Below are 24,276 nucleotides of genomic sequence, written 5' to 3'. Positions count from 1 at the left end.
CATGAAAGCAAACATCAACATAGTTGCAAGTGAAATATAGTTTTGTCATGTAATTTAGAAAGGAGAGCCTGATTTTTCAAAAAGGCAACTGCCCAAGATACTGCACTTGAGTTCTATCACTGCATTTTACTACTTGGATGGTTAACAATTTTAACATATATTGACTTGAGCAATCAAAGGGTATTGCTTGTTTAAAGTCTTCAACAATCCAAATGTCTATAACACCCATTTCTTGTGTGTATGTTGCAGTATGACATATAACATCCCTGGCATTATAACCAGCTTATAATGGACCTTGTAACTGGGCTGCTTGGCAGTTAGCATTTGGGTAATCCAAGGAAACTTAAAACCAGAGAGAGCAACAATGCTGATGTGAAGTGCCTATCTCATAAAGAATTATTGGGCAGCATATCACAAGAAAGTTGATCTTCAAAAGCACAACATATAAACAAATCGATCAAAAGCTAGCATAGAGTTTAGGTTTTTTACTTTCCTCAAGGAGAATAGCTAAACTATTAAATCAATATAATTACACACTTCGAAAAACTAAAGCACAAAATCAGCACTCTGACATGCCATACTTTAGCAAAGATAGTCAAGTTGATCAACAAAATGTCCAAGAAGAGGACATGCTGCATCCATGATAATTCAATTCTATGCAGAAATATGTAACATGATACATAGCTATAGTAGCTTATGTTAGAGACTGCTTGTGTTCATACTGTTATATGATTCATCAGGTTTGCAACACACCAAAGCTGAAGGTACAAGTGTATAAATATTGTCTAAGCAAAATGCAACTTAACTTATATCATATGGTACTTGCACTGCGAATTGGTTTTCCATATTGATGAAAAACATACTTCCAGATACATTCCAGAAAGCATATTCTGTTTTCTTACATTTTCTTTTGTTTATAAGCAACAATTTGTTAACATGCACAAATATGTCCCACAATACAAACTCCTAGTTTGTGTTCATACTGTTAGAGAATTCATTAGGCTGTAACACATCAAAGTTGAAGGCAAATAGGTACGTCTGGACAGCAAACAAACCCAACTTATATAGTATTTACATAGCAAGTTGTTTTCTAACATTAATGGAAAGCATACCTTCTGACGCATGACAAACAGCATATTCTTGTCTTAAATATTATGTTGTTTGTGAGCAACAATAATCTTCAAATTTTGTGATTTGGGAGAGAATATTTAGAGATTTAACAAATTCCAACCCTCATCATATACAAATAGATAGCAGAAGTTTTCCTCACCTTACAGAAAACTTTACCACTGCAAATCAGAAAAATATGAACATAGTCACAGAGTTCTGTCTACCAGCATCAATGAGGCAAACTATTTAAACTTAAAATTTGAACACTATATGAACTACTCCAATCATGTGAGCAACCTGTTCTTGGAGTTTAACAATGACTGAGCCCCAAGTCTGTCTTCACTCAACTAATTGAGTGATTGTAATATATTTAGGACCATTGCTAGAAACAGAGGTAATAATAAACAAAACAAAGAAAACAGATCTTGAACAAAATCTAAATGACTATCAAATAAACAGCTGGATTGTTTTTTATGCCTATCAAATCAGGATTATGCGTGTTATGTTAATGTTCTTTCAGTTCCCGGTATTCTTAATCCTTGCAACCAATACCTTCCCTAAGGAATTGCACAGAAACATAAATGGTTTTTCACTTCCTTTCCGATCTGTAAAACACCGTGGATATTCCACTAGAACAGTCCGTCACAATAGATTTGATAAAATAACTGAAATCTATATTATGTATGTTAATTTTCCTTTAGATCTGAGACTCTTTAAAAGCTAATTTGCTGCTTTCAATGAACGTAATAATTGCAATGCGAGAAATAGAGAAGGAAAAGTAATACACACAGACATCCACAATAGACACAACTTTTGCCCTTAGAAACACTTATGGGAGAAAACCCAGGTAGAAGATGAGGACCCCTCACAGGTTATGGGAGACAACTCTTACAGTTGGGTAAATCCCATGGTTTACTGATCTTGAACGGGATACCTTGTTTTGCAGGCTCAAGAGCTTTTACTTGCTTCCCCCACAGTGGGAGGACCAGTGTGGTTCACTATGTCCTCACTGACCAGGACCTTCTCTCACATACTTTAGCGCCCTTCAATTTCCCGCTCGCCCCTGGCAGACCACATCCTCCTCACCTTGATCCCCAGACCATGTTCTCCCTCACCACTTCCCTTTACAACATTTCTAATCTCTGAGCAAAGCATTAGGAGAGCAGCCATAGCTATGTATACCAACAAAGCAACTAAAGAAGAGGGCTCTAGACCGAATTCCTTAAGATTGATGTCCAATCCCTTTATCCCATATCACTGATTTATTTAATCCTGTGGTATGTTCAACCTTCCCCCCTCCTAGAGCAAACACTTTATTCATCCGATCCACAAATCAGGGAGCAGAACTAATACAAGCAACTACTGGACTATCATGGTAGGTCATACATTCTCTAAGCTTTACATCACAGTCCTACATCTACGGCTTTCTGAGGAACTAGAGAGTCGTCATCTCAAGGCTAGAGGGAAGCATGTTTCTGCCCCAACTACCAGGCAATTGATCACATGTTGACACTCCGAACCATTACTGGAGGCGCTCGTCATCACTCTTCCAAGGTTTACAGTTGCTTTGTAGGCTTCTGGAAAGCATTTGACATTGTACCAGGGGAGGCATTATTCCAGAGACTTTGCGACATTGGCATATCTAAGACCCTACTGATAGCTATCATGAGACTATATGTGTTAGTCCTAGGATGCCTCAAAATGGCACATGACCTTTCCAGCTTCATCAAGAGTACCATCGGGTAAACAAGGGTGCCCTTCTCACCGACCGTCTTTGGGATCTATATCGACGAGTTAGTCTTTCCTCCATGAGCATATCCAAGAAGGAGACGGTTGACTTCTACATCAGGTGTTAATTTCCTTGCTCTTGTTCATCAATCGCTTAGGCGTTGGCCTTTACTCTCGAGGGATTATTGAGACAAATCAACACTGACCTTCGACAACTAATGGTCAACCTGGGAAAATGTAACAAACAAACAACTGTATTGCAAATTGAATAGAATGTTTATAAATGAATATGAATGAATGGGATGATTACATTGCCACTCATGACGGTGTTCTATATAGCATTGACTGGTCACAAGTGGACGGGTATGCACACTTTAATAACTATTATTATTATTATTATTATTACACTGGCATTCCCTTAAAAATTGCTTTGTCCTCAAAGCAAGGTTAATGAAGGGTATTGTTGGTGAAAATTTTATGTTTCCCATGATGAATCTTCCTCTAGGAGGTTTTTCCATTTGATAAGGTATTCTTTGATGGTTCCGGAATGTAACACTTTTTCCTTAGTGGTGAGAATACCTTCTAGTTCTAAAATAACTCTTCCTCATAATCAAATTCAAGAATTTCTTTTTGAACAGGTTGGGCATGTCCCAACACCTTCGTGAGATATGACACATGGAAGACATTATGGATGTGACAATTCCCTGGTGACTTGAAACAATAAATCACTTTGCTAATTTTTTTATCGATTTGAAAAGGCTCGTAGAAATTTGGAGCCAATTTGTTCTTTCTTTGTTGCTTATGAGATAGATATTTGTAAGGTTGGAGCATGAAAAACATCCAATCACCTTCTTCAAACTGCCTTTCTGATCAATTCCAGTTTGCTTGTTCTTCTATTGTATTACAAGCTATTGTTAAATTTTCTTTTACTATTTTAATCATCTTTTGCTCTTCATCTAGTTGATTCCTCACTGCTTGGACTTTAGTGTCAATCATCGGATACTCCTTCCATTTTGGTGGTTCAGAACCAGAAAAGGCTTGGAAAGGAGTCATTTTAGCTGATGTGTGGTAGGTAGAATTATACCACCATTCAGCTAAATGTAACCAATGGGACCAATTACTTTTCTTATATGTCACAAAGCAACAGAGATAAGTTTCCTAGCATTTATTTACAATTTCTATTTGACTATCTATTTGCAGATGGTTGGTTGAGCTCATATTAAGAGATATGCTATCTTGTTTGCAAAATTCTCTCCAAAAGTTTCTCTTAAATTTTTCATCCCTATCGTCGATAATGACCTTCAGAAAACCAGGCAATTTATTGATGTTCTAACAAAAGACATCAGCAATCTTTTTTGTTGAATTAATCTTTTTTACTGCATAAAATGTGTGTATTTAGTTAATCTATCAACCACGACAAAAGTCTTATCCTTCCCATCATACATGGGTAATCCTTCAATGAGGTCCATCAAGATCTCTTCCTGTTTTTGGTTAGGAATGTGCAAGGGATGAAGTAGCCTTGACATCATAATATTTTCATTTCTATTTCTTTGACATGTATCATATTTGGCAACAAATTTTTAAATATATTTTACTCATCACCTTCCAATAACATTATTGTCATGCGATTGATTACATAAGTATAGTAAACAATGGGAGAAAAAGAGCATTGAGAGATGAGTTTATGGTGGCAACGAGTTTCGATGGCGGGGTCTAGGTTTTTATGTTTTTGCAGGAACTGGATTCATGGATGGGAGGTATCTCGGTGGTGAAAGAACAACCCGTTGACCTTGCGTGCTATTACATTGGCAGTTTAGCTTTTTCCAGGGCTTATTTTTGGTGGTTCATGGTTCTTATTTCTCCTGCATTTGGGTTTGAGTCTCGACAACCGGTTCTGTTCTATTTGGAGGGGTTTTTCTTAAATTAATCCATTTCCCATTTCTCCCCGAGGTTTTCTACCCTTGGATTTCATCGTAGTCATTAAGTTTGAAAATGTACGTAGGGTTTTACTCTCGGGGCCTCCATTGGTTACTTCACGGTGGTTAGGGCCTGTTTTGGACTGACTGTCTTCGAGGTCTTTGAAGAATAGTAAATACATCAGGGGTCAGCACCTGTCGGAGGTTTTGACCCATTTTTCTCGGCACTACACCCGGAATGCTAAATGGAGTTGTTTATGCATGGATGCGGAATTGATAGATTACTCTTCCAACACCTTGGCCCCATCGGATATCTGGGTTGAAGAAAAACACTTGTCGTGTGGTAGGAAGGAACCGGAAACAACCTTACCACCGGATGTTCAGGTAGCCGATTTTTCCTCGGTTATGGAAGACATGGAGGTAACCCTACAGGGGTTAGGGTTCTCACAACTGGCTGTTGCGGTGTCGGAAGGCCTGCTTAATCTAGGGGAGAATACTGACTTGCCATTTTTAACCATCCCGTCACCTTCAAAGTTGCAAACCTGGGCACATGAACAGCAGCGTACCGAGGCACTTCAAGGCTGCACGGGGGTGGCAGACGCGGGGGTAAGGGGAACGGCATCGGAAACACTGGGTTTCTCACTGTCAGGCCAGGGTAACTCCAGAATAGGCAGGAAAAAACTGATTGCTTTATTCATTAGCTAACTATCATTTATATACAGAAATAGGACGGATCAGTTCATCTTCTTGATGACTGATCACGTTCCAATTCACCCATCCGTTGAGGATTAGGTGTCAACATTCCCCCCCTTAATCTGAAGGGATGTTGGTGAGTCCAAGCATCGTTCTGAATCTTTCAAGCTTTTCTCTTCCAAGCGCTTTGGTGAAGATGTCTGCAATTTGCTCGTTTGTGGAACAATGACGGAGATGGATTGTTTTGGCCTCAACATGATGTCGGATCAGATGATATTTCGTATTGATGTGCTTAGTATGATCATGGAACTTTGGGTTCTTGGCCAACTTTATTGCAGAGGTGTTATCAATCATGAGTGGAGTTGATTGTATTTGTTTTACCTGCAAATCTTCAAGAATTTTCCTGAGCCACACAATTTCTTTCATTGCTTCAGCTGCTGCCACATATTCTGCTTCTGTTGTGGAATCTGTTGGTACTGATTGTTTGCGTGATCTCCAGGAGATAGCTCCTGATCCAAGACTCATAGCATATCCTGAAGTAGATACCCCAGTTTCTTTGTCTCCATCGAAGTCTGAATCAGAGTATCCAATCAAGTTGAAGTCGTCCACCTGTGTATACTTGATTCCAAGGTCTTGAGTTCCCTTCAAGTACCTTAGAACTCTTTTTGCAGCAGACCAATGTCCCTCACAAGGCTTTTGCATAAACCTGGAGAGGATTCCAACAGCAAATGAAATGTCTGGTCTGGTAGTAGTGAGGTAGATGAGACTTCCTACAAGTTGTCTATACTTTGTTGCATCCTCAAATTCCTTTCCTTCAATAGATGTGAGCTTCAAGTTTTGTTCCATTGGAGTAGAAAGAGGATTGCACTCTGTCATGCCAAATCTGTTTAACAAATCTCCAATGTATTTCTTTTGAGAAAGAAATATGGATTTTGGATGTTGGGTTACTTCAATGCCAAGATAGTAATGAACATAGCCCAAATCAGTCATTTCAAAACTTTTTCCTAATTCTTTCTTTATGGATGCAATATAGCTTTCATTGTTCCCTGTCATTAAAAGATCATCTACATATACCACAAGATATACAACTGTTTTGCCAACTTTCTTGACAAATAAAGTTGCATCATCAAGATCAAAATGTTTGAAGTTGAGTTTCAGAAGATGCTCAGTTAGTTTTTCATACCAGGCTCGTGGTGCTTGTTTGAGGCCATACAAGGACTTCACAAGTTTGCATACTTTGTGTTCATGTCCTTTCACAGCAAATCCTTCAGGCTGGGACATAAAAACATTCTCTTTTAGATCTCCATTCAAGAATGCAGTTTTTACATCCATTTGATGGACTTTCCAACCGTTCTGAGCAGCTAGTGCAAAGAGTGTCCGGATGGTGGCCCATTTTGCTGTGGGGGCAAAAGTTTCCTCATAATCGACCCCTTCCTTCTGTGCAAAACCTTTTGCCACAAGCCTAGCTTTGTGCTTGTCAAGTGAGCCATCAGCTTTGTACTTGTTCTTGTAGACCCACTTGCAACCAATTGGTTTGGTTCCAAATGGAGGATCAACCAGCTTCCAAGTGCCATTCTTTATGAGGGCATCATACTCCTTCTGCATCGCTTCTTTCCATTCATCATGAGAAGCAGCTTCTTTGAAGGAAGTTGGTTCAAAATCTGTAGACAAGTTCAATTCACAATCATAAGTAACATCCATATCAACAGGTGAATTAGAGTCATCTACATCACCTCCATCTTGTCGGTTTGTATTTCTGGTTCCTGTTTTTCCAATTTCATCAGGATGAACACTTTCAAGTGTCTTTGTCAGCCACTTTGGGGGACCTTTCTGAGATGGTCCAGGCTGCTCTGTTGATTGAGTTGGGACTGAATCAAGATTAAGTCTCCCAATTCTATCAATTACATCACTTAAAGCATCATCCGTTGTTGGAGTGTCATGCAGGGGAGATTGTTCTTCAGAAGAAGATTCCACATGTTGATCTAGTATAGGAATCCCCCCTTCAAGATGTGGAATCTGATTATCAAACTCTTGAAATGATTTCGGTTTTGTGAATCTATCCAAGCGATCAAGTTGCCGCTCAACAACACTGTCAGATTTGGATGATTCAAGAAAAATGACATCTCTAGATATAACAAACTTTTTATTTACTTCATCATAGAGACGGTATGCTTTAGAGGTGTTTGAATACCCCAGGAAGATACACTTACGACTTCTAACACCAAGTTTGTTTCTATGTACCTTTGGTATTAAAGCATAACAGGTGGAACCAAAAATCCTGAGATGTTTTACCGAAGGAACATGTCCATACCACAATTCATAAGGAGTCTTGTTTCTTATAGCACTAGATGGACATCTATTCTTTATATATGCAGCACATAGAACAGCATCAGCCCAAAACATTGTCTTTCCATTTTTGAAGAAAAGCATGGATCGTACCATATTCAAGATTGTTTTATTCATTCTTTCTGCTACACCATTCTGTTGGGGATTATAAGGTACAGTTGTTTGATGTTTGATCCCATGTTGGCGAAGATAGTTTTCAAATTCATTTGATGTATATTCTTTTCCATTATCAGTGCGAATAGACCCAATATGAGATTGTGCATCATTTTCAATCCACTTATGAAAATTCTTGAATGTTTGAAAAGCATCAGATTTGTTCTTCAATAAATAAACCCAACACATTCTGGTGTAATCATCAATAAATGTCATGATATATTTATTTCCATTTGCAGAAGGAACAGGCATTGGACCACATAAATCTGAATGAATGAGTTCAAGCTTCCTATGTGCTCTTGAATGTGAATCATGAAAAGACTGTTTGCTATGCTTTCCTAGAATGCAAGCATCACATTGCTTATGTTTTCTAGGAATTGTAGGCAAACCAGCAACACCATTTTTCTTCAACAAGCGGAGACTATCATAGTTTAAATGTCCAAATCTAGCATGCCATAATAAACTTGATGGAAGTGTACCTTCTTCATGATGAGAAATATATGAAAAATGTTGTGCATGAGCAGAGGTTCCTTGCAGTTTAAGAAGTCTTTCTTCTTCTATACCCCTCATGACAAGTGAGTGGTCAGATGCCTTTCTTACCTCAAGCTTTCCATCAAACATATGAATGGAGTGACCTTGCTGGCGGATGTGGACCAGGGACAGCAAGTTTCTCTTGAGCTGTGGGAGATATAGAACATGATCCAGAAGAAAGTCTGGAAGACCAAGCAGTTTAACCCTGATTGTGCCAAGCCCTGATGGCTTGATTTTTGACTGATCTGCAAAGTATACTGCTCCATCAACATTGTCAGTGAAATCTTCAAAAAAATCTTTCCTATGAGTCATATGACAGGTTGCTCCTGAATCAAGAAACCAGTCATTTTTCGAAGAAGCAAGTGAAGCATTAAACAAATCTTCATTTACTCCAATGTTACATTGTGCCTCAATATAGTGAGCGGATTCAGGTGCTTTACCTTTGTCTGTGTCATCAGTTTTACTTTTCTGCTGGTTTCTTCTCTACTCAATTCTGTCCCATGGTAGCTTGCATGTAGAAGCATCATGTGATCCATTTCGTTTGCAGCGAATGCAATGCAGATCTGCTTTTTCTGCTTGAGAATGTCTGCCCCCCCTGCCTCTGAAATATCTTCCTCTTTCTCTTGAATGCATACTGTAACAAAAATTATTTCTGCTAATAGAAAAATAATTTTGCTGATAAAAAGAACTTCTGCTGATAAAAAATCCTTACGTTACAGCCTTCAAATCCCTCTAATATTTGCTAGAAATGATAACTTTTCAATGCAGCATTATCATTGAAAAGAAAACTGTGTGCAATATCAAACACTTTGATTGATGTATATAAACACTTTGAAGAGCAACGCAATACTCAGAATGATGAATAAACTCTTTGAAAACTGCTTACATAAGCCCTTTGAAAACTGCTTACAACGCAATACTCAAAACTGCCATCATAAATATATATTGAAAAATCAACAGCACAACTTTATACCAGAACCGCCATTAAAATCATCTCTCGGCATTCTCAAACTTAAGGGACTCACAGATTACAGAGCGACTTCAATCCATCAGGAGGACCATGCCTTGAAAAAGAATACATCTCCCTATTGAAATGAATCTCCCTGGTTTGAATGAATTCTAATTTGAAACTGACGTGAAGATATGAATCGATCTTCCTTTCACTAACCAATGAATACAAGTTTTGAAAAATAATACCTCTCCACGTTGAGATGAATCAAGGTGCTAAAGCCATCTCAGGCTGCGCTCAATCGAATGACTTTTATTTGGAAACTGGCATAGACGTACAATCGCCCTCAAAAGGCGCAAGTGTGCCCAAGAAAATTTCTTGGTAACCGTAGAAATGATTTTCAGGTGCGAATAATGCCTTCGAACAATCGCCGGTCTCCAACGGGTGCTTCTATGCTCTTTCACAACGCCAGCGACAGAGAGTAACTTCGAATGACACTGAGTAGAGCCAGTGATTAACTTCGAATGACATTGAGCACAACCAGAGATTAACTTCAAATGATACTGTGCAGATCCAGGTATACTTCTCCATAAGGGTCATAGGAAATCCCAAATCGACAGCTAACCAGAGCGTTCGAGTAAATGTATCGACCTAGTGGGACAGCATGGAATGAGCAAGAGAAGTTGCTTAGAACGGTTAACCTCCAACCAGGCTCTTTGGAGCGAAATCCGGGCAGGCATCAAACAGGGTCACCACAAGTTTAGCGAAATTAACGAAAGAAAATGAATTTTAAAATGTAATAGCCAGAGCAGAGACCAACGAGAAAATTGCCATTGAGAAGATCATCAATGCATTCGAGAACCAGACCGATGCGAGGAGAACGCTCAGGGAAATCAAGCTTCTCAGGCTGTCGATAATTGAACGGTAATCGAGAGGCGGTAAAACGGATGCGCAGAGACCTAATGACACGCAGGACAGAGGTAGAAACGCTCAGGTATTCAGGGCAGAGAATGAAACGCATGACAGAGGCAGCGCTCAGGTATTTCAGGGCAGAGAATGAAACGCATGACAGAGGCAGCGCTCAGGTATTCATGCGCAGAGAAAAGGAGTTACGACTATTCTTAGGACTGGGACCTGTGCTCTGATACCATGTCAGGCCAGGGTAACTCCAGAATAGGCAGGAAAAAACTGATTGCTTTATTCATTAGCTAACTATCATTTATATACAGAAATAGGACGGATCAGTTCATCTTCTTGATGACTGATCACGTTCCAATTCACCCATCCGTTGAGGATTAGGTGTCAACACTCACATCATCCTTACAGCGCACTTGGGGTAACTGTCGAAGGGTTCCCACTCCCGGTATCCGCTTCAAACACTCATACTTCAGGGTATTTTGACAACATCACCCGACAGGATATAGGGCCGAAAGAAAACAGAGCCTCAGACTCTGATGAAAACCCCCACAAAGGGGAGTTTAGCAACCTATAAGCCTGCATAACAGACCAGGGGGGCAAAAGATCAAAGTCTTCAAAGATTCGGGAACGTGGTCGACTTCTAGTTTTCGGGGCTGGTACAAGCATGGCCCAAGCAGCGCTGACAAAGAGCACAGTACTGGTGGGCAGGGTCTGTGGCCAAAATTATACCCTAGCGCACTTTAAAAAATGGACAATAGAGGTCTGGGGTAATATGATGGAGCAACTCCCTGTCGTCCTCACCATGTCAAGGGGCTGGTTCACTCTCATTTTTCCTCAGCCAGAACCGGTGGATTGGGTTTTGACTCGTTACTGGCACATAGAGATGACACCAATCCTGCTCAAACGATGGTCGCCTCTCTTCGATCCAGAGAAGGAAAACATGGGGGCGGGACCAATTTGGGTGCATCTCCCAGGACTCCCTCTGCAATTCTGGGCAGAGGATATTTTTAGGTGCATTGGGGATGACCTGGGAGTATACCTGGATCACGACAGATCATACCAGGAATCAAGTTGCCTGGCAATTGCTAGAATTCTAGTGCACTTAGACACCCAGGAAGGATTGGTGGAGAGCTACCGGCTACAGATGGGTGAGATCATCAAGTGGCAGATATTAGATTATGAGGGCATCCCTTTTCGCTGCAGGCAGTGTCACGAGGTTGGTCACCTGTACAAAGATTGTCCTCTGATTACAGGGAAACAGCCGAAACCCCCGAGATCTTTTGTTTCTGCGAGCACCCAAATGAATGAGGTAGAGGTTTCTTCTCTGGTGGTCCTTCCCAGTGTACTCCTACCGAGTTGGGGAGATTCAGAGGTGGTGCCTTTACAGACGGACATCAGGACCTCTGCAGCACCAATCACCAGATCATGTTCCAGAGACTCTGCACCTTTTTCGGGTACTCTTCCTCCCTCTCCTCTGTTTTCACATGATTGTCTGTTATCTGGTATTGCATCTTCATCTGTGTTTATTTTGGGTCCGGGCACTGGGGTTAGAAAATTGTGTTCCTTAAACTGTCCTGTGGTATCTGCTCCTCCTCCGCCCCTCAGTTCCTCCCCGACCATTTTTCAGGACCCCCTACCTCTGGTCCCCAGGGATAGCCCTAACTCTAGTGGTTCTCACCACTACAACCTGCGATCCTTACCAATTACAAGGACCCCTTCCTTTGGTCTGGATGAGGACCCTCTCCCATCCTTACCCTTGAAGCCCCCCAGGGCAGACAATCCCACTTATCCAAAGCCATTAGGCGGGCTGGTATTGAGGTGGCATCGGGCATTCAGACTCCTATTGATCGGGTCCTTAGAGCAAAGGGAAACCCTGAAAAGGTTACCCCATGAAGTGCCTCTCCTTCAACTGCAGGGGTTTGGCCAGCCCGGACAAAAAACTAGCACTAAAGAGGTTGTGCAGTTCGGAGCGTTTGGATGTAATTTTTCTGCAAGAGACTCTGGGGGATGGGGGCTCCATAAACAATGTTCTTCTGAAAATTCTTCCGGATTGGGTTTTTCATTTTTTGGATGTGAGAGGGTGATCGGGAGGTTGTGCCCTGGGGTATAACAAAAAGTCGATAAGAATGGTTAATGTTTGGGGAGGGGAGGGATTCCTGGGAGCTGATATCACCTCGACTGATATCGACATACCCCTCAGGATCATCAACATCTATGGGCCCTGCCATAACAAGGAGGTTTTTTGGGAAAGACTCCTGAAAGTTGATTTCATGCAGACTAAAAATTTGATTATTGGAGGTGATCTAAATTTCTCTTTAGGGCTCACGGAATCCTGGGGCAACAGGGCCCAGACCGATCCCTTAACGGCTTTCTTTGAAGTATTGATGGACTCTCATGACCTCCTAAACATTGAATCGGCAAAGATCATGCCGACTTGGAGGAATCGAAGGACTGGGGAGGATGCATTGGCTAGAAGACTGGATTGTTTCCTTATAAGGGCTCCTCTGTTAGCCAGGTTGGACCGCATTAGACAATGGGTGGGCTCAGGGGGTCTATCCGACCATTCCCCGATTTTCTTGGAGATTCGAGATTCCAACCATAAACCTCATACACCTTTTAAGTTCAATGTGACTTGGCTTGCTGAAGCAGAATTCCACAATTTAGTAAGGGAGAACTGGACTCATTGTGGCCCAGACAACCAATCCTCCCCGGCCGAAGTAATTGCAAATAACCTGGCTCGATTAAAATCGAAAACCATCAGCTGGGCCAGAAAAAAAGCAACAAAAGGATGAGGTTGAGTTAAAAAGGATTGAAGGGGTCCTCAAACAATTGGAAAACACGGGGCTTTCTAGTTATGCAAACTCTGAATCAAAGGAACACCTAATCAAATTGGAAACAAGAAAAGATCTGGCTGTTGAGACAAAAAGAGGAGACATGGCGCTTAAAAAGCAGAGCGATTTGGCTAAAGGCGAGGGATGAGAACTCAAAGTTCTTTCAACAATATGCCAGGGGGAGGAAATCTATTAATACCATTTGGGCACTACGAGACCAAATGAGCAGGGAGGCCAGCACTTTCAATCAGCTTGCTGATATGGGAATGTGACATTTTTCTCATATCTTCAAGGCACCTAGGGGCGCCTCCATCACTGAGATCCTCCGCATTGCTGAGGTTCTCCCTAGATTTGTTGAGGAGGAAGAAGTGGAGGCTTTAAACGAGCCTGTATCGATGGGGGAAATGGAAGCAACTCTGAAATGTTTCAAAGGGACAAGAGCCCAGGGCCGGATGGGTGGCCCATGGAATTCTACATCACTTTTCTTGAGCTCATTGGGCCTGATCTTCTCTTGGCCATTGAGGATTGCAAAATTTCTGGTAGGATGTATGAGGGGTTTAACTCGACCTTCCTGGCCCTCATCCCAAAAGTTGATAAGCCCCTTACTTTTGACGACTATCGGCCCATCTCCCTCTGCAACTGTATCTACAAAATTATATCCAAAATTATTGCCATGCGCGTAAAACCTTTCTTATCCAGGATGATTTCCAAGGAGCAGTTTGCTTTCCTCAGCCACCGTCAAATCCATGAAGCCATAGGGACTGCACAGGAAGGCCTCCACTCGATCAAAAAACAGAACAAAAAGTCTATTATCCTCAAGATCGATCTTTCCAAAGCTTTTGATCATGCTAGTTGGTCCTATCTGCAACTCATCCTCACTCATATCGGTTTCCCTCATTCTTTCATTAACTGGATCATGTGTTGTTACTCTTCTGCATCCTATAGTATACTTATCAATGGGGCTGCATCGGGTTTTTTCCATGTTGAACGTGGTCTGAGACAGGGATGCCCCCTATCCCCTTGCTTTTTCTTTTGATCATGGAGGGTTTAAGTAGATTGTTAAAAAATGCTCGCTCAGAAGGAGCTCTAGGGGGGTCTTGATATCCGATGTATCATATCTCTCTCATCTATTGTTTGTAGATGATGTACTTATATTTTTAAATGGTTCATTCCGTGATACCTCTTGTTTCAAGAACATTCTATCATTGTTTTGTAAAGCTACAGGTATGGAGCCAAATTATAACAAATCCACCATCATTTTCGTGTCATGCCTACAAAATGAGGAAAGATATGCTTTACAACAATTTGCATTCGTCAGACAAGAGCTGGAGACCGGCCTCAAATATCTTGGGTTCAAGTTGAAGCCAAATGGTTACCGCATCACTGATTGGTCTTGGCTTATTGCAAAAATCGAAAGTCGCATAAACATCTGGCAGCAACGATGGCTCTCCAGGGCTGGCAGGCTTACCTTGATAAAATCGGTACTGGAGGCCATACCGGTTTACTGGATGACTCTTGCCTGGATTCCAAAAGGTATTCTCAACAGGATTCAACAGATTTGTTGTAGGTTCCTATGGCGGGGACAAAACGTGGGGCAGACTTTTGCTTGGGTTCGCTAGGACAAGATTGGGAAACCCAAAAAATGTGGTGGATGGGGTATAAAGGACCTCCAGAATTTTGCAAAGGCACTGGCGGCCAAGATGGGTTGGCAAATTATCAAGTCTGAGAGTCTATGGAAAGAGGTGGTCTACTATAAGTACATCCATCCTCTATCAGTAATCGAATGGATACGTAGACCCTGTCAGTCTTTACCCGGTGCATCAATCATATGGAAGGCCATTACCCATTCTTTAAGTATCATCAAGGATGGCTTGGCATGGCATATTGGGAATGGCGAACATGTAAGATTAGGCATTGACGCCTAGTTTGGATGTGGAAACGCACACATTCTCCCGTGGGCTTTGAGACAATTTCTTTCAGGGACCGGTATTACCCAGATTGCCCAAATTGCTGAGGTTGGACACCCATCCTGGGCTCCGCAGAAATGGTTGGACTATAGGGTCCTTGGCATTCCGGATAGATGGAGTAGGGTTTGGCATCAGTTCATAGGTGCTCTGGAGGAAGCCCACATCAGAATAACAGCGCGGGATGATGAGATCATTTGGGCCTCTGCTCCCCATGGTCGTTATACCCCAAAAGATGGATACACGGCCCTTATGAATGCACAGGATATGGGAAATACCTGCTGGTGGTGGCGCCACTTATGGAAGCTAAAAGCTCCACACAAAACGCAGCTTTTCATGTGGTGTATCCTCTCGAACAAGGTTCCCACAGAGTTAAACCTTATGAAACGTGCTTTCCAGGGTCCTTCCAAATGTTGCCTCTGCCAAAACGATGCCGAGGATACTGATCATTTATTTCTCCATTGTTCAGTTACTGCACAAGTTTGGTCTTACATTACAATCACCCTCAACATAAAAAAATGGGAGGGCCAAAACATTGCTGATGCATGGCACCGTTGGTGGTCCGAGGCTGCCACACAAAAAGCCAAGAATCTTCCTTTGATTGTCAACTGGGGCATTTGGTTAAATAGGAATTGTTATATCTTTCAAGATGCTCAGACCCACTGGCCTGTCACCTGTAACAATATTGTGGCCACTTACAACCTGATACCTGATGATCCAGATAGCCAACATACTAGGGTCATCACACCTGAGATTATTGACAAAAGCTCTCCTTGGGCTTTCTTTGATGGTTCGGCTCAGGCTGTGGGCTGTGGGGGGGGAGTTGTTCTCCACATAAATGAGCACCTTTTTTACAAAATCAAAGTGGGATTAGGGAGGGGAACAAATAATTTTGTTGAGCTTAGCAGTCTAAGACACCTCTATTTTTCACTGGAACAAAACTGCCACAAGATACAAATTTTTGGGGATTCACAGCTTGTTATAAATTGGATCAACTTTGCATATCATTGTCACTTGCACACACTCATGGATTTACTGGATGATGTCATCACTCTAAAATCACAATTTGATTTTATTGTATGCTCTCACATATACAGGGAAAGGAATGAGATCGTTGATCATCTTTCCAAAGAGGTTGCGCAGCTGAACAGGGGATAGTGGATGATATAGGAATTAAGAGATGGTGCTTTTTTCCAATTTTTCCATCATCCATTCATCGAACTGGATGGAAATCTTTCGAAATGATCCACATGATCATTCCATGCTTTTTTGCTTTTTGTTTTTTCACAGTTTCTAGACTTATGTTAATATCGTTATTTACTTTTTATGTAAATATTATGTTGATATCTGTAAATATTGAACGATGACTGTTCTGACCACTAGTGACTGCATCTCATACATGTTGAAGATACAACATGTAATTTTCTTAATCTATTAATGAAAATTGTGCCTTTTTCCTGGGAAGAAAAAACATTATTGCCGTGCACTATAGAAGGTTTTTTACTCATCACCTTCCAATAAAATTATTGTTGTGCACTATAGTAGGTGTTGGAAAATCCTATGTCCTATTGTTGGGGAACTATGTGACTTCTTTAAGACTTTCCCTTTAAATTTTGAAGATGGAGTTAGATAAATTATGTTCTTATACCATAAAATGTCATTTCTCCATTCAAATTTTAGGTTTTGGTCCAAATTGTTGATTATGGAATAACATTCAGGATCTTTGACATATTCAACTCGAATTTCATCTAACCAAACAGGAATCAGCATTGTTGTTGCATATGTTGTTACTTCATCATCTTTTCGTGATAGTGCATCAACAACTACATTGTCCTTCCCCTTTGTGTAATATTTCCATATCAAAGGTGGAAAATTTTTCCATCCATTTTTGTTGTTCAATGGACAATGTTTTTTGTTGTAATACATATTAAAGACTATTGTGGTTCATAGTATTGACAATTTACTTCCTCAAAGGTGTTGTCGCCACTTGTCTAACACATGGATAATGGCGAGCATCTATTTGACATATGTAGATTTTAAGCTTTCCATTTTGTTGAGATTCCAACTCTCAAAAGCTATCAAATGGTTGTTTTGCTTTAACATTGTGCCTATTCCAAAACCTAAAGCACTACATTCTACCACAAAGGGTTTTCTGAAATTTGATGTTGCTAACACGAGTGTGGATGACAAACATTTATCAACGTCTCAAAACATTCTTTGACCATGTTCCATTGAAAGGAATTTTACTTCAATAAGTTTGATGGTGGTGTTGTCAAGTGAGCATAGTTTTTTATGAACCTTCAATAATACCCTGTTAATCCTAGAAACCCTCAAAATTTTGATATGTTATTTAGTTTTGGCCTTTCCATGATTTCTTTGATTTTATTTCGATCCACCTTGACTCCTTCCTTGGATATGAGATGGCCAAGGTATTCTACTTCTTCATTACAAAAAGTATATTTTGATTTGTTTGCATAAAACTTATTTTCTTCTAGGAGAGAAAGTACTTGCTTCAAATGCCTAAGATGATCCTTCAATGTCTCACTGTAGATAAGAATATCATCAAAAAGACTAGTACAAACCTCCTTAGGTGAGGTTTAAAAAGTTTGTTCACAATTGCTTTAAAAATGGCAGGGGCATTTGTTCGTTCGAATAGCATCAGCTTGAATTCATAGTGATCGATCTTCATGAGTTAGGAAAACAGTCTTTGCCCAAATCTTCCAACCTTACTTAGATCCGATAGTACTGCAATCTTAGACCTAATTTTGAGAAATATTTCGCTACATGAAGTTCGTCCAACATCTCGTGTATAAATGGAATAAGAAACTTGCTTTTTATAATTATTTTGTTTAGGCTCTGATTATAAATGCACAGTCTAAGAGGTCTGTCTTTTTGAAACTAGCACTACTAGGGTTGCGTATGAGCTCCTACTTGTTGCAATAACCCACACTTTAATAGGTCTTGAATTGATCTCTCTATTTTCATTTTATGGTGGTGTGGATATCAGTATGGTTTGATATTAATTGGCATAGGCTCCAATTTAACCTCGATTATATGTTCTATTTTTCTTCCTAGTGGCAGCTTCATTGGTAAGTCCTTGAATACCTTGTCAACGTTGTCATATTTTTGGCTTAAGGCTTCAATCTCTGGATATTGAGAGTGGACTATTTTTTATGTTAATACCTCTATTTGATGGCATTGTGCAAGGTAAACCAGTGCCCCTTTTTGAATCAATTTCTCCATTTGTTGTAAAGATACAATGGCTTGATGGTGGTTGGAATCCATACAATTTATAGATTCTTTCTCTCAATTTGAATTTAATAAGTTGTTTCTAGTGATTTGAATAATAGATCCCCAATGCTTGTAACCATCAAATTCCCAATTCAACATGTACTCCTCCCAAGGGCACTGTGTAGAAACTAGATTCTAATTTGTAATCTTCTATTTGTAACTTGACTTTGTGACACTTCATGATTCCATCGATTCTTTTGCCATCAGCTACCATCACTCTCATATCTATGGCTGGATATACAAATAGATTTAGTCTTTTGTAACATTAATAACTATGAAATTATGGATGCACCTTGTGTCTATAGGTACAGTGACATTTTCTTTTTTTACGTGCCCTCTTAGTTTCAATGTTTGCAGTTGTGTTATTCCTGCAATTGCTGCAAGGGATATCTTGAGCATGGTCTCCTTTGGATCTCTATTTGGAACATCATTTTCTTCCTGACATTCTTCGTCTAAGTCACTAGTAGATGTATTTGAATTCTCCTTTGCTTCGCACGTATATAGCCTTTTGTTATTGCATTTGTGCCTTGGTGATCGCTTGTCTGCACAATATTTACATTTATTTGCCCATTTCTTATATGAATCCTTGGGTTGATTTCCTCCTCCTCTTAAAGGAGGAGGTATGTATTTGTTATACTTATTTGTAGAGCATTTTTTTCTTATCTTTCTAGAGCTATGAATGATGGCCTATTGAACTGTTCTTTGTTCAATTAGTTTCGTTGCATGTCTAGCATCCTTAGCCATTTTAGGTTCCACAACTTAATTTCACTACAGATGTAATCCTTTCAATCCACAAATGTACATTTAATCAGTGAATTAGTTTTATGTTGTAGCCAGTGTTGAAATTGTAACTAGGTTTGGCCTTCATAATTATGATTTTGTAAAGAGAAAAGAATTTATTTGAGTCAAAACAAAATTATTTTGTCATGCCCCATTTGGACATTTAAAAGAAAAATAAAAAAGCTTGAATTTTAAAATATATTGTGTGTCCCCAAGTTGACCAAGTCGGTCCTCCAAGTGTCAAGTCAGCTCAGCCATTGGAGGCGCCCTTTCGGCTAAGGAAATCACTATATATTGGCACCAACGCTCCATCATTTTCACATCTAATTCGAATTCTTCTGTGGTGGGCTAATTCGGGTCACTCTGAGGCATACTCCTCTATGATAAAGGAAGATTTTTATGTGGCACTAAAATGGGGACTGAGGCTGAACTACAGGCAGAATTTCAGCATATTTGAGGCAAAATAAAGGACTCTTCTGAAGCAATTTGTATGCCATTCCTGATGCACATTAAAGAGGCAGTTTGTATGATGTTTCTGAGACAATACTACAAGCTAAGCGAAATTTCTGAGGCAACATTAAGAACAAACGTATGGCATATCTTGGATAAGACTTGCAGAATTCTCATGACTATTAAAGGTTATTATTGGAGTGCTGACTTGGCACTTGGATAATTGGTCTACTGGTCAAGTTAGATGTGACTTGGATTTCTCTTGTTGATGATGATTCTATAAGGAAAGGATTGTTGGGCTTTCCCCTTGTGGGTTTTGCCCTAGCCACTGGCCTAATTTTTTATGGCATCTCTTGTGCATTGTAGTTGATTGGTTAAATTGACAATTGTTTGATGAATAATAAAGAAAGACTAAAAAAAATAACAACATCTTCACAAGTAATTATCATGACTAGAAATTCAGTCTTGTAATCGAATTTCAACAGCCTGAACTTCCCATTCGTGCATGTATTCATTCACATTTCCCTTATGTTTAAGATGAACGGATTTGTTGTACAGGTCATCCTCTTACTTGTCACAAAACCTTTTTAATAAGGCAATTGTGAAATTTTGCTAATGAAAAGAATGAGTGTCACATTTTTTGGTCCACCATAAAAACCAATGTTACGCTTCCCCTTCTAAGTTGTTGGAAGTTGTCATTATTTCTTCTCTCTCACCCAATGGGTGGTTTGATTCAAAAATTCCCTCCATTTTGTTGCCCAAATGATTGCCCTTGTATGATCCTTACCATCATACTTTGGTAATTCCTTTTTAATTTTTTGATAATCTCTATCTGAAACTCTTGTGTGATACTTACAACATGAAAACATTACATCAGTTGCTACTTGATGTCCCTGCTCACTTGTATTTTGTGATTCTAGACTTCGTGTTAATTTTTGGTAGACTAAGGGTTCTATAAATAATGCATATACCCTTTGGTTAGCTAATCAATTCTTTCACCATGTTAGTTAAGTGTCTTTGTCATCTCATCCTTGTCGTCATTTCTCATTCTTAATGCATTTTGCCATCGATCCTCGAATTCCTCTATCAATTTATCAATTGTCTCTTTTTTCTATTGGTTTACTAATTTTTTCTATTAACGCTCTTTTTCATTCCCCCAACTCTGCATGTGCCTTTTCAGTGTTGTCTATTGAGAATTCAATAGGGCAATAAGTATGTTAATTTCCTTTAACTTTATAATTGTTTGTGTTACCTTTTCCTCATTAGCTTTGTTCCTTATTATTATAGTGTGAGATACATCAAACAGCTACCAAAACAATAAGAACAGTTACACAGTATATAGGCTGCAAGCCAGGGCCAAAACCCCTCCTTTTGAGGGGAAAACCCTTAAATCTCTTCTCTTCTTATAGATCTTTCAATTGACGAATACCATGACCTAGAGACTCAGGCAAATACCCTCCAAGATCAAGATCAATTAGGCATCCTACTACACTAACTTTGACCTCCCACTATAGATCTGAAATTCTATCTCTTGGCAACTGTTATTGCTTCTCTTGGAGACTTCGATCTCCCTCGAATAGCCTTCTCCTCCGTTCGCTTGCCTTCTTGAGTCTAAGGGGTAATGAGCACCCTAAGAGACCTTCACTTGCCTTCCCTTCCCTTCTTCTTCCAAGATCGAACCAGAGATAGTCTCTGCGCTGAAACCCTAACTTTGACGTTCACAAGAGAGAAAGAACTAGCCCAATCACTTCGACTTCCTCTTCGTTCCTCTTTCTTCGACCTTCTTTCTTCCTCTTCTTCGCATGGAGAATTAGATGAGTGAGTGTGTCTAATGGAGGACGAGTTCCTCTCTATATATAGGCTCCTCCAAGGGTGATCGTGGCTTTTCAAGTAGGCCGACTTGGCAACTTTTTTACACAGACTTGATCTTGGAGGTATTTCGACACTTTAAAGACAATAATTTTTTCTTTACAAGATACAATGTCCCCATAGGGTCTTCAATATATGACAATGACTCTTTAAACCTAGGACAAACCCTAGAAGCACTCAATGGGTGCTTGACCTATAAAATAAAAGAACTTGAAGACCGAACCTAGTTACACTTTTTTCAACCTTGTTGACACAGTGTCTTACACTATTAACCTCATCTCTATAATGATTAACATCTGCAAGTATTTCTTCATTCTATTTCTTGATTCCACTCTTTTTGTTTAACTAATTATTTATCTTATAAATGACTTTATAAATTATTTTATAAAATTATTTATTGAGGTGATAATTATAAATAATTACTTAATAGAAAAGGTAACTAATTAAGTAGACCTATGCTTTGTACGATTGTGACCATATAATATGTGGCATTTAGGGTCATGTCAATTAATATGCATGTGAGTAATGTAGTTGGAAAGGGGGCAATGTGGTGGTGGATAGTGGGACAAGGCGGCAAGGACGTTCAAGGGAACAATGCAACAGTGGTAATAAAGGGATGGTGCGAATGGACAGTCAAATAGTGCGGGGACAATGTGGGGGTGAACAGCAATACAGAATAATAGTGCAACAGCGGGACAAAAGGGTAGTGTAGCTAGACAAACAATGCGGCTAGACAATTGGGCAAGGCAGTGGCAGAAAACAACACCACGAGAGGCCTCACGATTTGAGAGATATGCCTAGTAAAAGACATTGCACCCTCATTTGTTGGTCAAATGCCCCAAACGTGTGACTATGTGGCAACTCCTCCTTGGTCACGAGAATATTCAAATCATAATGCCCTTCATCAAACATTAAATTAAATATTTTCTTATGGTAAAAGGTCATGTTTGGAAGGGTTCAACTCCTTTGAATATTAAAATTAAATGAATGGGGTTTTGGGCGCTAAAAAATTTAAATTGAAAATTCAAATCTTCAATATTCCCTCCAAAAATAAATGTTGATATTCCCTCCTAATTGGACTCTCTAAAGATCTTAATCTCTTCTATAAAAAAGGAGTGATAGATCTCCATCTAATGCATCAAAGATTCCTGTCATTATCTCTGAATCACTTGCGGTCGTGTGGAGCGAGAAGACACCTGATGAGAGGCATTGTTTCTATGGGTGTTTGGCATTTTGTTTGGGATTTGTTCTTTTTTCTTTTGCAGGAAGAAGGGTTTCAGCCCTCACTAGGGCATCAAGTCTGAGCTTAAAACATATAATTTTGGTACAGGACTATTTGTCATGGAAGGCCAAGGACTGTACTAATTTTTGTGGCATGAAAGTTTGGTTAGGCATCATGTTGAAGGACTGAAACCCTGAACTGAATCAGTGTGTGGCTTAAGGCTTGTTTCTGAGCATCAGTTCTATGCGATAAGGGTCTTCTTTATACATTGGTTTTGGTCCTATTTTCTGAAATCTCCTTTGGTCCAGCGCAGACATTCGGCCTTGATCTATGCACAAGTTGTTAAGTATTTTTGTCCCTGTCGTCATCAATCTCTTCCATGAAATGGTTGTGGCCTTCCCTTTTGGATCAAGAATGATTGCTTTGAAATAATAAACTCTATGTGAATTTGAAGAGTATATTACCTCTGTGGTCATTGTTATTCATCGCGAGAAGCCTTCTATCTGAAGTATTTTGGCACAGCATGCTTTTGTACAAGTCTAAAATGGATCACTGAAGTTTCGGCCTAGGGCAATCTAGGACCCGATGTATAGCAGTGAAGGTTTGTTTGTCAAAACATATTGAGGATCTTATCACTCCATTCATCTGCGCAGGTTTGAATGTCCTCTATGACCAGCAAAGAAGTGGCATGTTTGTGCTTGTATCATTGTCCAAAAGTCTTCAAAAGAATACACACAATTATATATATGCCGGCAGAATTAAGTTGACCTAAGTAAGAAAACCCTTGAAGCTTATGAACTTTTGTTTGGTCTTTGGTACACGGATCTTGAGGGCACAATGCAATGGACATTTGTTGACATGTTCGAATGATTTACTTATGGTTATCACATCAGTTAGGGTGACCTATTTGAGAAGATCATATACCTGTGTTTTGGCTTGGGGATATACATAAATGCCAAGTGTTGGTGATCCAATGTGATCTTGTGCCAGAGATGGTGTGCGAGGGATACTATGGTAGACATTCCACTGTGCAATAGGCATGATGTGGTCACATAGGTTGTGAGAGAGTATTCCTAATCTTCAGAAGTTTGTGTCATATCCATGTACACGAATCAACCTTGGAGAGTGATAAGTTGGACAATAATATATGTCAGTGTATTCATGACGTAGATGTATAACAGTGACCTGGATATGATAGTGATTACAGTAGTCTATAACAGTGACATGTGATGCAATGTGAATTCCACACAGTGAGAGGTAATGAGTGTTGGTTGATGTTGGCAAAACTACACTTATCTGAACGTATGTGAGATCCGATTCTGCAGCATCATACATTTATCTGAATTGAATTTATCAATAAACATTTGTTTTTGAAGCAGTGAATACGTGTATGTGTTGCTACAAAGTGGCGGGGAGTGGTATGTGAATGAAGTTGCACAGACTTAAGAAAGTATTTCCTATACGATACTGCACTTGTACTAGAACCCTTGAATGAACAGTTGAATGATGATTGACAATGTTATAA

At 39.8% G+C, this 24,276-nt stretch overlaps 1 protein-coding gene across 1 annotated transcript in view; it reads right to left on the bottom strand.

Moving 5' to 3' along the window:
* SAMTL (mitochondrial substrate carrier family protein) overlaps positions 1 to 24,276 on the bottom strand; it is a 258,027-nt gene that overhangs the window by 192,722 nt on the left and 41,029 nt on the right. The gene's annotated exons all lie outside the window — the stretch shown is intronic.

This window comes from Pinus tabuliformis, chromosome 3_2 (assembly GCF_031772625.1).
Source record: "Pinus tabuliformis cultivar Carrire ecotype Pingquan chromosome 3_2, CPIR1, whole genome shotgun sequence".
Lineage (NCBI taxonomy): Eukaryota > Viridiplantae > Streptophyta > Pinopsida > Pinales > Pinaceae > Pinus > Pinus tabuliformis.
Note: the sequence above shows the minus strand (reverse complement) of the source record. Positions and strands in the feature narration are given on the sequence as shown.